The 9,783-nt window shown below is 44.8% G+C and overlaps 1 pseudogene across 1 annotated transcript; it reads right to left on the bottom strand.

Moving 5' to 3' along the window:
• Positions 1 to 5,443: 5,443 nt before the first annotated feature.
• Positions 5,444 to 6,249, bottom strand: LOC311624833 (small ribosomal subunit protein eS6-like; annotated as a pseudogene). Its single transcript has one exon. The product of its transcript is annotated as a small ribosomal subunit protein eS6-like (transcript).
• Positions 6,250 to 9,783: the final 3,534 nt, after the last annotated feature.

Genomic DNA, 9,783 nt, shown 5'->3' with positions numbered 1-9,783 from the left:
AGATCTGTTTAAACATGCTTGCACAAAATAGAAAATAGTCTGGAAGTAAATATAGCAAAAATTAAAGTTCCCCTTTCTTCCAAGTCCAGCTCCCCTGAGTTGATCATTATTAATAATTTGTTTAAAATTTTGTCTGAAAGTCTAGCATGTGCCCTTGAGGTAGTTGCTCTATTATTCCATTTTACAAATAAGTAAAACAAAGCCTCCTCTTGTGTCCAGGGTGCCCAGCTGGTAAGTAGTAGAGCTGGGATTTGAACACAGGCAGTCTGTCTGCAGGGTGCATGCCGTTTTCCACATACTGTGCTACTGGGACCGGGCGATGCCTCACGTGCTTCACTTTTGCCTGAAAAGTTCACCCTTCACACACGGACTTCTAAGTAAAGCAGCTGGTGGCTGTCAGGGCATTCGTGTTGGGTCTGAGCGCCTGTTTATACTGACTTTGAAGTTACATCTTTATTAGCAGTAAAATGTGTTAACTGTCCATCCTTATTAATGAAGTAGGGGCTATAAACCTGGTTTCAGCTTGGCGGGAGGGAACCCAGATCACCTTCCACAATTCCTCAATACAAGCATAAATGTAATCACAATTTAAACTCTAACTGTCCCTTGGCATTAAGGTTTATTCTTTATCCAAGACTTACATGCCCTAACAAAACAGGGTGAATTAACAGCAGAGTTGTTCATGAGGAAATTGTTTACTTCAGGCCAAATAACCATGACCTCTAAAGAAACTAGATAAACCAATTTTAATTGGCTTTAAAAATATGAATACCAAGGAATGCTCTCCTAGTTTGAAGGAAGTTGCTTTACTGTTTGGTTCTCTCTCTCTCTCTCTCTCTCTCTCTCTCTCTCTCTCTCTCTCTCTCTCTCTCTCTCTTTCTCTCTCTCTCTTTTTAACCTCTGGCAAAAATGATCCAGGAACGAGCTTGGGGGCAGGAAGACATAAGTGGCTTTAATGCCAATAATCTCGTTGCTTGGTATGTATGGAAATGACAAGAACAGAGGGCTAAAACTGCCATGTTTGTTATCATTCTGCTTACAAAATGGTAGCCACCATGACTTCTGAAGGACAGGGCTGATAAGATCCAAATGTACTAGAATCAGACACTAAAGGACATGGTTTGATGCAATGGAGGGAAATAGCCAGAAAAGAACAAAGAAACATACCAGCTCAGTCGCCTTTTTTTAACATGCGTGGACTTATTGTCTGATTTCCCAAAAGTCTGTGATCTTTATGGAGAGTTAGATGAAGTTACTTCTTTATTAGCAGTAGAATGTGTTACCCCTTTAAACAAAGAAGGAGCAAGCAAGAAACCTCCCATTTCACCTGCCATTTCCCCTACTTTGTCTTCCCCAACTTAAGTGCCAACTTGCACATGGCAGGACTTGCCACATTCTGACCCCACTCACCCGGGTCCTACTTGTCCTGTCATTTCCGGAGGCAGTTCCCTCGGCCTGGATGCTCTGCTTCCATCTGCCTGCCCTTCCATGCTGCCTTCCCTGTCCCTCAGGAAATCACCGTGTCACTCACCACCCCTGACTCTGAGCAGCACATTGTCAGAACCTTCTCTAGGAATGGCCTCAGCAGGGACTGTGCCCCCAGTGCCCCTGGACCTGCACATCGTTCCAGGGAAAAGGTCTCCCCACTGTGTTATGCAGGTGCCCACTTTATTCTTGCTGCTCGGCCAGCAGGAATGCCCTTCACATTGGTTCTGATTGTACAGACCCTGCTCTTCAAGGCTCAGCTCAAAGGGCCGCACCTGCAGCTGGGCTCTGGCTGGCCTGCCCCCAGCGCCTGCTTCCAAAGCACCTTCCCAGTACACCTGTCACTATCTTCTCATTGTTTTTCTGGTTCTTAATCACTCCACCCAGACTGTCCATGGCTTGAGGCAAGAGACTAAGTCTCAACCTGGAATATATTATGAGGTCCCTTTACCCAAGTCAAATATCCAAGGAAATTATTAGAAACTAGAGGTCTGGTGCATGAAATTTGTGCATTGGTGGGAAGGGGGGGTCCCCCAGCCCAGCTTGCACCCTCTCCAACCCAGGACCCTTTGGGAGATGTCTGACTGCCGGTTTAGGCCTGGGATCAGGCCTAAACTGGCAATCAGACATCCTTCTCACAATCCTGGACCACTGGCTCCTAATCATTCACCTGCCTGCCAGCCTGATCACCCCTCACTGCCTCTGCATGCTAGCCTGATTGCCCCTAACTGCCCCCTCCCTGCCAGCCAGGTTATCCCCAACCCCCCACCCCCGTCCCTGCCAGCCTGATCACTCCTAACTGCCCGCCCCCCCATTTGCCTGGCTGCCTGTTACTGCCCCCCGACCCCTGCTGGCCTGGTCACCCCCAGTTGCCCCCCCACTGGCTTCATCACCCCCCACAGCCTGCTGATCAGTCATTTGGTTGTCCATCACTAACCCCCCTGCCAACCTGGTTGCTCCATGCAGCCTGCTTTTTAGATGTTTAGTCATCCCTCACTAACCCCCCCCCACCTCCCCACCAGCCTGGTTGCCCCCATGCAGCCTGCTGTTCAGTCATTTGGTCGTCCCTCACCAACTCCCCCTGACGACCTGGTCGTAGGCAGCCATCTTGTGAGGTCTTGAGGGTTAATTTGCATATTACCTCTTTATTATATAGGATTGAGCCTCCTGCTTCAGTGACTGAGTGTGGCCCATGCCTTGAACCCGCACATGAAAACAGAAATGCTTCTGGGAGGGTTGGGAACCTGTGTGTCTCTTTGTCCTTGGTGACTGCCCTTGGTTGTCTGTGCTGCTCTCCCTTCCTTTCTCCCTCTTGCTTCTTCTCCCCCTCTAAGGCCCTCAGTGTACCCTGAGTTCTCTTTGCTTCTTCTCTTAAATAGAAAGCCTGTCACTTGTATTGAAATGTCTACACTCATTTTCATGGATGGACTCATAATAACTGCTCTTTGTTGATGGTTTACCCACATGATTATACAAAAAATCCATTGGATCCTGTAAGGGAAGTGTAAACTGAAGTCCCCAATCTACAGATTAAGACGATGAGGCTCAGAGAGTGACAGAAATTGCCCAGGAGCAAATGGCAGAGTGGGATGGGTCCCAGGCCTCACCGAAATCCAGAGCCTGGGCTCCCACCCTCCTTGTGGGGTTGTCTCTCTCCGAGGGACCTGCTGAGTTTTGGGCCTTACCTCAAACTGTGGGATACAAGTATTTCTCTTTGCTACAGACATTTTAGTCATTGACCAAACCAGAAATCATGTTCTTTTTTTATGGGGAAGAAGCGGGGACACAGAGGTCCCCGATGTTGTTATTGGCTAAATTTTCAGAGCTGCCTCCAAATTCCATGGGCTGCCAAAACCTCTTTGCAGGCAGGCCCTACCCCACTAAGAAGCCTCTGTGAGGTTAATAACCCCTTGTCCTAGGGTTATGAGGGAAACTGCATCCTTTTTCATAGTCTCTTCTCAGCACCTGGGACATCCCCTCCAACACCAACCCACACTCCCTACCCACTCCCTACCCACATTCAAAGTCTTCTGGAGGCTGGTTCAGAAATCATGTCTCTCTCTCTCATTGCAAACCCAAACCTTCCTTTCATCTGCACCCAAAACTCCTGGGTATCAAATGCGTGTGGACAGGTGTGTGTGTGTGTGTGTGTGTGTGTGTGTGTGTGTGTGTGTGTATGTGTGTGATTCATATTTAAAGATTACTCCTGTAGTTCCTCATATACAAACACGCTGCCCGCCTCATTCCCTCTCTCCCTCCTATCTTATTTCTACCTTTGCCCAGATATTTCTCAGAGGGCAGGCTGCCCCCGCAGCACAATGGGCTCATCAGCTGAAAACCTCAGCAGCTTGCTGGGTCTCCACAGCGGTGCAAGGAGATCAGAGCCCAGGAATCGAGCAGGAGTCAATAAACACTGCCTAGCAGCAAGAATGAGCACCAGGCCAGGGAAAAGCAGGTCTCTGTTTGCTCCTGTTGCATAAGCAGGAAACTTGCACACAGACAGCCCTGAAGTCCTCAGAGAAGCAGAAAAATGCCAGCAGGAAACACATATATTTATCTCAACTAGCTACAAGCACAATGAGTCGTCATTCTGCCCCCAGACACAGCCCAGGCCGGAATCATGGGTTCCTGCTGTTGGGTATTTTAGAGGCCGCACCATGAACACCCTTCCTCTGACTGGCATCTCCAGAGGGTCAGTTTCTAGGTATTGATTAGCAGCCTGGCAGCTGAAAAGCTTCCAATTCTTTCCTGTCTATAAACAACATTTGTTTTGGGAAAAACAGTAATAGGAAAAGGAAAGTGTTCTAAGCAACTAGTGAAGGCAAGCCATGAGTGTGTGTGTGTGTGTGTGTGTGTGTGTGTGTGTGTGAAAGGGGGCACACTTTGCTTAGGAACAAGCTCCAGTGGGAGACAGACAGGGTTGGATTTTCCCAAGCACCTTGGATTCTACCATTGAAGCCATGGTGGGGGAAAGCAATGGCATTGAATAACCTCCAATGTGACCTTGAGTACTGCCTGTATTCAATTAAGAGAATTATTTTATGTCAGGAGAATGTGGAGGATCTGGACAGGTTAAATAAAGTGCCAGTGGCCAAAATCAGACTGTCATGAGAATTGGAATAAACTTAACCTTGGCAAAATTGTGAGCTATGCAAAAGTATTTTTTAGTATTATTACCCCCAGTATTTCAATTTACTTTTTAAACATATAGAAAAGAACTGAATATTATAATACCTACTGCATGTATATACCAGGATAAATGAACAAATTTTAATTATATTCTTTGTATGACTTAGCCTCAGTCATATAACATTAATTCCATTGGCAAGGTAGTTCCATGTCCCTTGTAAATGCTAACCAAAGGGCAGAAGAGGCTCTTACTTATTTGTTCAAGTTCCATGAATGTAGTTTCCCTCTCTCTCTCTCTCTCTCTCTCTCTCTCTCTCTCTCTCTCTCTTGAATCATACTGTACTCACCCTTCTTACTGTGATGATGTGAGATGATAAAATGCCTACGTGATGAGAATAAGTGAGGGGAATGTGACGTAGTATTAGGCTACTATTGACCTTCTGACAACTCGTCTGAAGGAGGATCATCTGCTTCTGGTGATCCTGGATTATGGAACCATCATGATGTCAATGGTTGAGTATCAGGAGCAGATGATGTCGGTGATGGGGGAAATGTAACCTCTTTAAACTGTGGTTGACCATTGGTAACTGAACCTGTACAAGCAAAACTGCAGGTAAGTGGGGACTACTATAATAACATGTTTGGCATAAAATTATTCACAGTATTCACTAGTAATTTTTAGAATCACTTCTGCTCCTATTTTAATTCCCTACATTGTTTACTGTTACTTCAATTTTAAAATTTATTCTTTTTTTTCTGTCTTGACAGAGAATTATTGTCCCCAAAGAATTATCTTCGATTTTGTTCATCTCTACTATTTCTTTGTTTCCTATTTCATTAGTTTTCTCTCTCTCTCTTTTTTAATTTTATTTATTACTCTTACAAAATCACAGTTTTGACTGAACTCAGACTTAGAGGTAGAAGCTCTCAGAGGGGACAGCCTAAGTCTCTTGGCAGTGTGTTCCTGGCATTTTTCTTTGGCCTCCTTCATTCTCTTAGCCAAAAGTTTAGCATATTCTGCGGCCTCTTCCTTATTTTTCTTAGTACGTTGTTTCTTCAGGCCAATACTCGGATGTTTGTGTTGCAGGATGTGTGGAGCAACCAGACGCTGAATCTAGGGTGCCTTAGTCCTACTTTCTTACCTTCTTCGCTTAGGGGCTTTCTCATAACATATTGGCGGACATCATCTTCTTATAAAGATTGAAGTTTGCAGATTCTGCCAGCTCTTTTGGGCCCCAGGCGCTGAGGCACAGTGGTATCAGTGAAACCAGGAATATCTTTCTCCCTGTTTTTTTACAGTGCCCAAGTTGAAAACACTGAGATTGGAATCCACAATGCAACCCCAAAGAGATTTGTGTTTTCTCTCTCCAGTTCTCCTTGGTCTATAACAGGAGTGCCCCTTACTCAGCAGCAGGCAGACATAGCCATGGGTCAGGACACCCTCTTCGTGGGGAAATCGTGTCTGTCGTACCTACTACTGATTCGAACCCCATAACCCTCCCATTCTTCTCTCAGAGCGTCAGCAGCAGCTTCTGTGGCCTTATGCTTCCCATAAAAAAGTACGAAGTTTGTGTTCTCATCCACTTCAGTGAGTTTCTCGCAGCCCGTGGCTGGGAAAGAGATGTTCAGCTTCATTCTGAAGCAGCTGGCGGCCTCCAAAGCCCCAGGTCTTTATTTTCTTAATGTGAACGTAAGGCTATAAACTCACCCGCAAGCATCACAGAGTGTGGTTCCACTATTTACATCCAGTTCTAAGATCCTGGTCACTTTCACCATGAAACTACCTTTAGCCCATGAGTCCTTTAGTAGTACAGGCTTTAGTTTTCAAGTTTTAAATGTTTCGTTTAATTTTTCACTTCATTGCTTTTAACAATAAAAACTTGTTTTAAGATTATGTCCTAATATATGATCATTTTCTTAATGTTTTGTATGTTCTTTAAAGGAGTATATATTGTCCATTTTAACTGGATCCAGACCTCTATATCTATATCACTTATGCCAAATTTTTTTTTATCATGTTGAACCAATATTTCATAGATTGTTCAACCATTGTTTACTACATCTAGCAGTTTCTAATAAAACTGTGTTAAAAATTTCCACTCTGGTTATGGTTTAGGTAATTTCTAATTGTTTTAGTTTTTCCATGGTATATATTATAAGGTTTTATGTTGTGTGCATACATGATTATGCTTACTGTATCTTGTGGATTGTTTTGTAGTATATTTCTTTAGTCTTAATAATTCTTTTTTTATTAATTAAATTCTATTTTACTTGTCAATACTGTAAATGCTTCAGTGGATTAATACATGCCTTCAATATAATTTCCCAAACTTTCCTTTTTAACCTTTCACTGTTCTAGAACTTTTTGGTTTGTTGTTGTTCATTTGTTTTCATCCAATTTGATGGTTTCTGTCCTTTAATAGATAGATTGATTCAATTATATTTATTGTGATTACATTTGAACTTATTTCAACCATCTGGTTTCTCGTTATTAGCTTTTTACTCATATTAGGGGTAATAGATAGCCTGTCACAGAATCAGACGGCAGTTTAGCTCAAGTCCACTTGAAAGGATGTGTCTAAATCCTCCTCCCTTCCTTCCGAGGCTTGCTTCTACAAAAAGCCAGAAACCCAGACAACTGTTGCTGCCATTTATTTTTTCCAAGGGAAAGCCCCCACCCCCACCCCCCAGCTTTGCTCTTAGGCAGAGCCCCGAGTTCCAGTTCCCTGCCACATAGCACGTTTAATCCCCTGTGGTCCTCCAGGAACGCCACCCCGGCCCAGCACTGGCCGAAGGCCTAGCCAGTGCCTGCTAATGTTTAGTGCAGAGGTGGTGCTAATGAGAGGCTAAGTCTTCAGAGCGTGACACAGTGCCACCAATGTCCAGTCATCTCTCCGTTTGGGAAAACTCTGCCCTGACACTCAGATGGTGTCACAACAGCTCCAAATAGCACATCACATCAGGACTTCCCTCCCTGCCTTCAAAACATACCATTCTTAGGTATCGTTCTCTTGGAGCTCTCATCTCTTCTGTGCGAAAGCTAACTGAACTTCCCTAATTCTACCCTCACCGCAGCTGTGAAAAGTACATTTAGGGAAGGAGTAATCACAAGGGAGACTTTAGGTTTGTATGTGGCTCTGGATTCCATGATGGAGGAAACTATTCAGGGGGAAAGAGAAGGAGAAAGAGATAGAAACATTGATGAGAAGGAAACAGCAATCAGCTACCTCCTACACCCCCTCTATAGGAGATTGAGCCTGCAACCCCAACATGTGCCCTGGTCAGGAATCAAACCAGCAACACTGGTTCAAATGGGACAGTCCTCAAATAACTGAGCCACACCAGCCAGGCTGAAGGAAACTATTCTTAAGATCAACTCCAATATCAATTAGACAAAGCTCTGATGTCATCCTATATAATAATGAGCTAATATGCAAATTGACCACCATTCCAACACACAAGATGGCCACCCCCATGAGATCAAAGATGGATGCCCCCATGTGGACACAAGATGGCCGCTACAAGATGGCCAGCAGGGGAGGGCAGTTAGTGGTGACCAGGCCAGCAAAGGAGGGAGTTGGAGGCAACCAGACCTGCAAGGGAGGACAGGTCTATAGGGGAGAGCAGTTAAGGGTGACCAGGAGAGGACAGTTGGGGATGAACAGGTGAGCAGGAGAGAGCAGTTGGGGGCAACCAGGCCTGTAGGGGAGGGAAGTTTGGAGGGACAAAATCTGCAGTGAGAGCAGTTGGGAGGGGGGGGGAGGACTAGGCCTGCAGGGGAGGGCAGTTGGAGGGGACCAGGCCTGCAAGGGAGGACAGTTAGAGGCGACCAGGCAAGCAGGGGAGGGCAGTTAGGGGTGACCAGATCATCAGGGGAGGGAAGATAGGGGCAATTGGGCCAGCAGGGGAGGGCAGTTAAGCGTGACCAGGTTGGAAAGTGAGGGAAGTTAGGGGTGACCAGGCCTGCAGGGGAAGGTAGTTGGGGGCAACCAGACCGGCAGGGGAGGGCAGTTAGGAGTAATCAGGCAGGCAGGTAGGCTAGCAGTTGGGAGCCAGCAGTCCTGGATTGTGAGTGGGATGTCCCACCAGGATTGGGCCTAATCAGGCAGTCAGACATCCCTCATGGGGTCCCAGATTGGAGAGAATGCAGGCTGGGCTGAAGGACACCCCCACCCCTTGCACAAATTTTGTGTACTAGGCCTCCTCTAGTCATTCTAATAATACTCCACAAATATCTGAGTTGCCATTTTATTTTATTTCATTCATTTATTTCATTTACCTGTTTTGTTTTTTTCAGATACTTAAATATGTCATGGTTAACAACATTAGCCTTTTTCTATGACTGGAAAATTAAAGGACTCCATTCATTCATTAATGTCTTATTCAGACAGTTTGACAAAGGATATTCATATGTCTCAAGCAAGAGGTCTGGCGTTCATTAAAGTCATTGCTACTCCTCAGCAAGTGAAGATATATTTAGATTTCCACGTAGAGGTTTTGTTTGTACATATTATAAGGACCAGTATCAGATTCCATTGAGTATTGACCTTTACTTAATTCACAAGGTCATGCCATCTAAAGGTCCTTTGTACTTAATAAAAATAGGACATGGGTGGATTTGTTTTTTAATTTTTAAAAATGGTACTTATAATTGTTACACTTATTCTCAATCTTTAGCTATAATGGAGTAGCATCAAGTATGCATGTCACAGATGGCAGCAACCAAGGAGGGCACAGGAGGTCTGCATCCACCATAGATTGCCCAGAAGCCTCTGGTTGGCAAGCATTAAACAGTAATTCTAATATTCTCTAGTATTCTTTGCCTCCTACATTTTTTTTCCAGCAGGACTTTTAATAAGCAAACACTAACTACATTGATTTGAGTTTCATCTCCCTTCATTTTTCTTCTTTTTTTTATTTTTAAAATATATTTTTATAGATTTGAGAGAGATGAAATGAAAAGGGGAGAGAGAGAGAGAGAGAGAGAGAGAGAGAGAGAGAGAGAGAGAGAAACATCGATGTGAGAGAGAAACATACACTCCTACTGGGGATGGAGCTCACAACCTGTGTATGCGCCCTGATTGGGAATTGGACCAGCCACCATTTGGTGCAAGGAATGACACTCAGCCAACTGATCCACACCAGCCAGGGCCATTTTTCCTCTTTTAC

This window comes from Pipistrellus hanaki, assembly GCF_964339955.1.
Source record: "Pipistrellus hanaki genome assembly, chromosome: 6".
Classification (NCBI taxonomy): Eukaryota; Metazoa; Chordata; class Mammalia; order Chiroptera; family Vespertilionidae; genus Pipistrellus; species Pipistrellus hanaki.
This window is presented reverse-complemented; position numbering and strand designations above follow the sequence as displayed.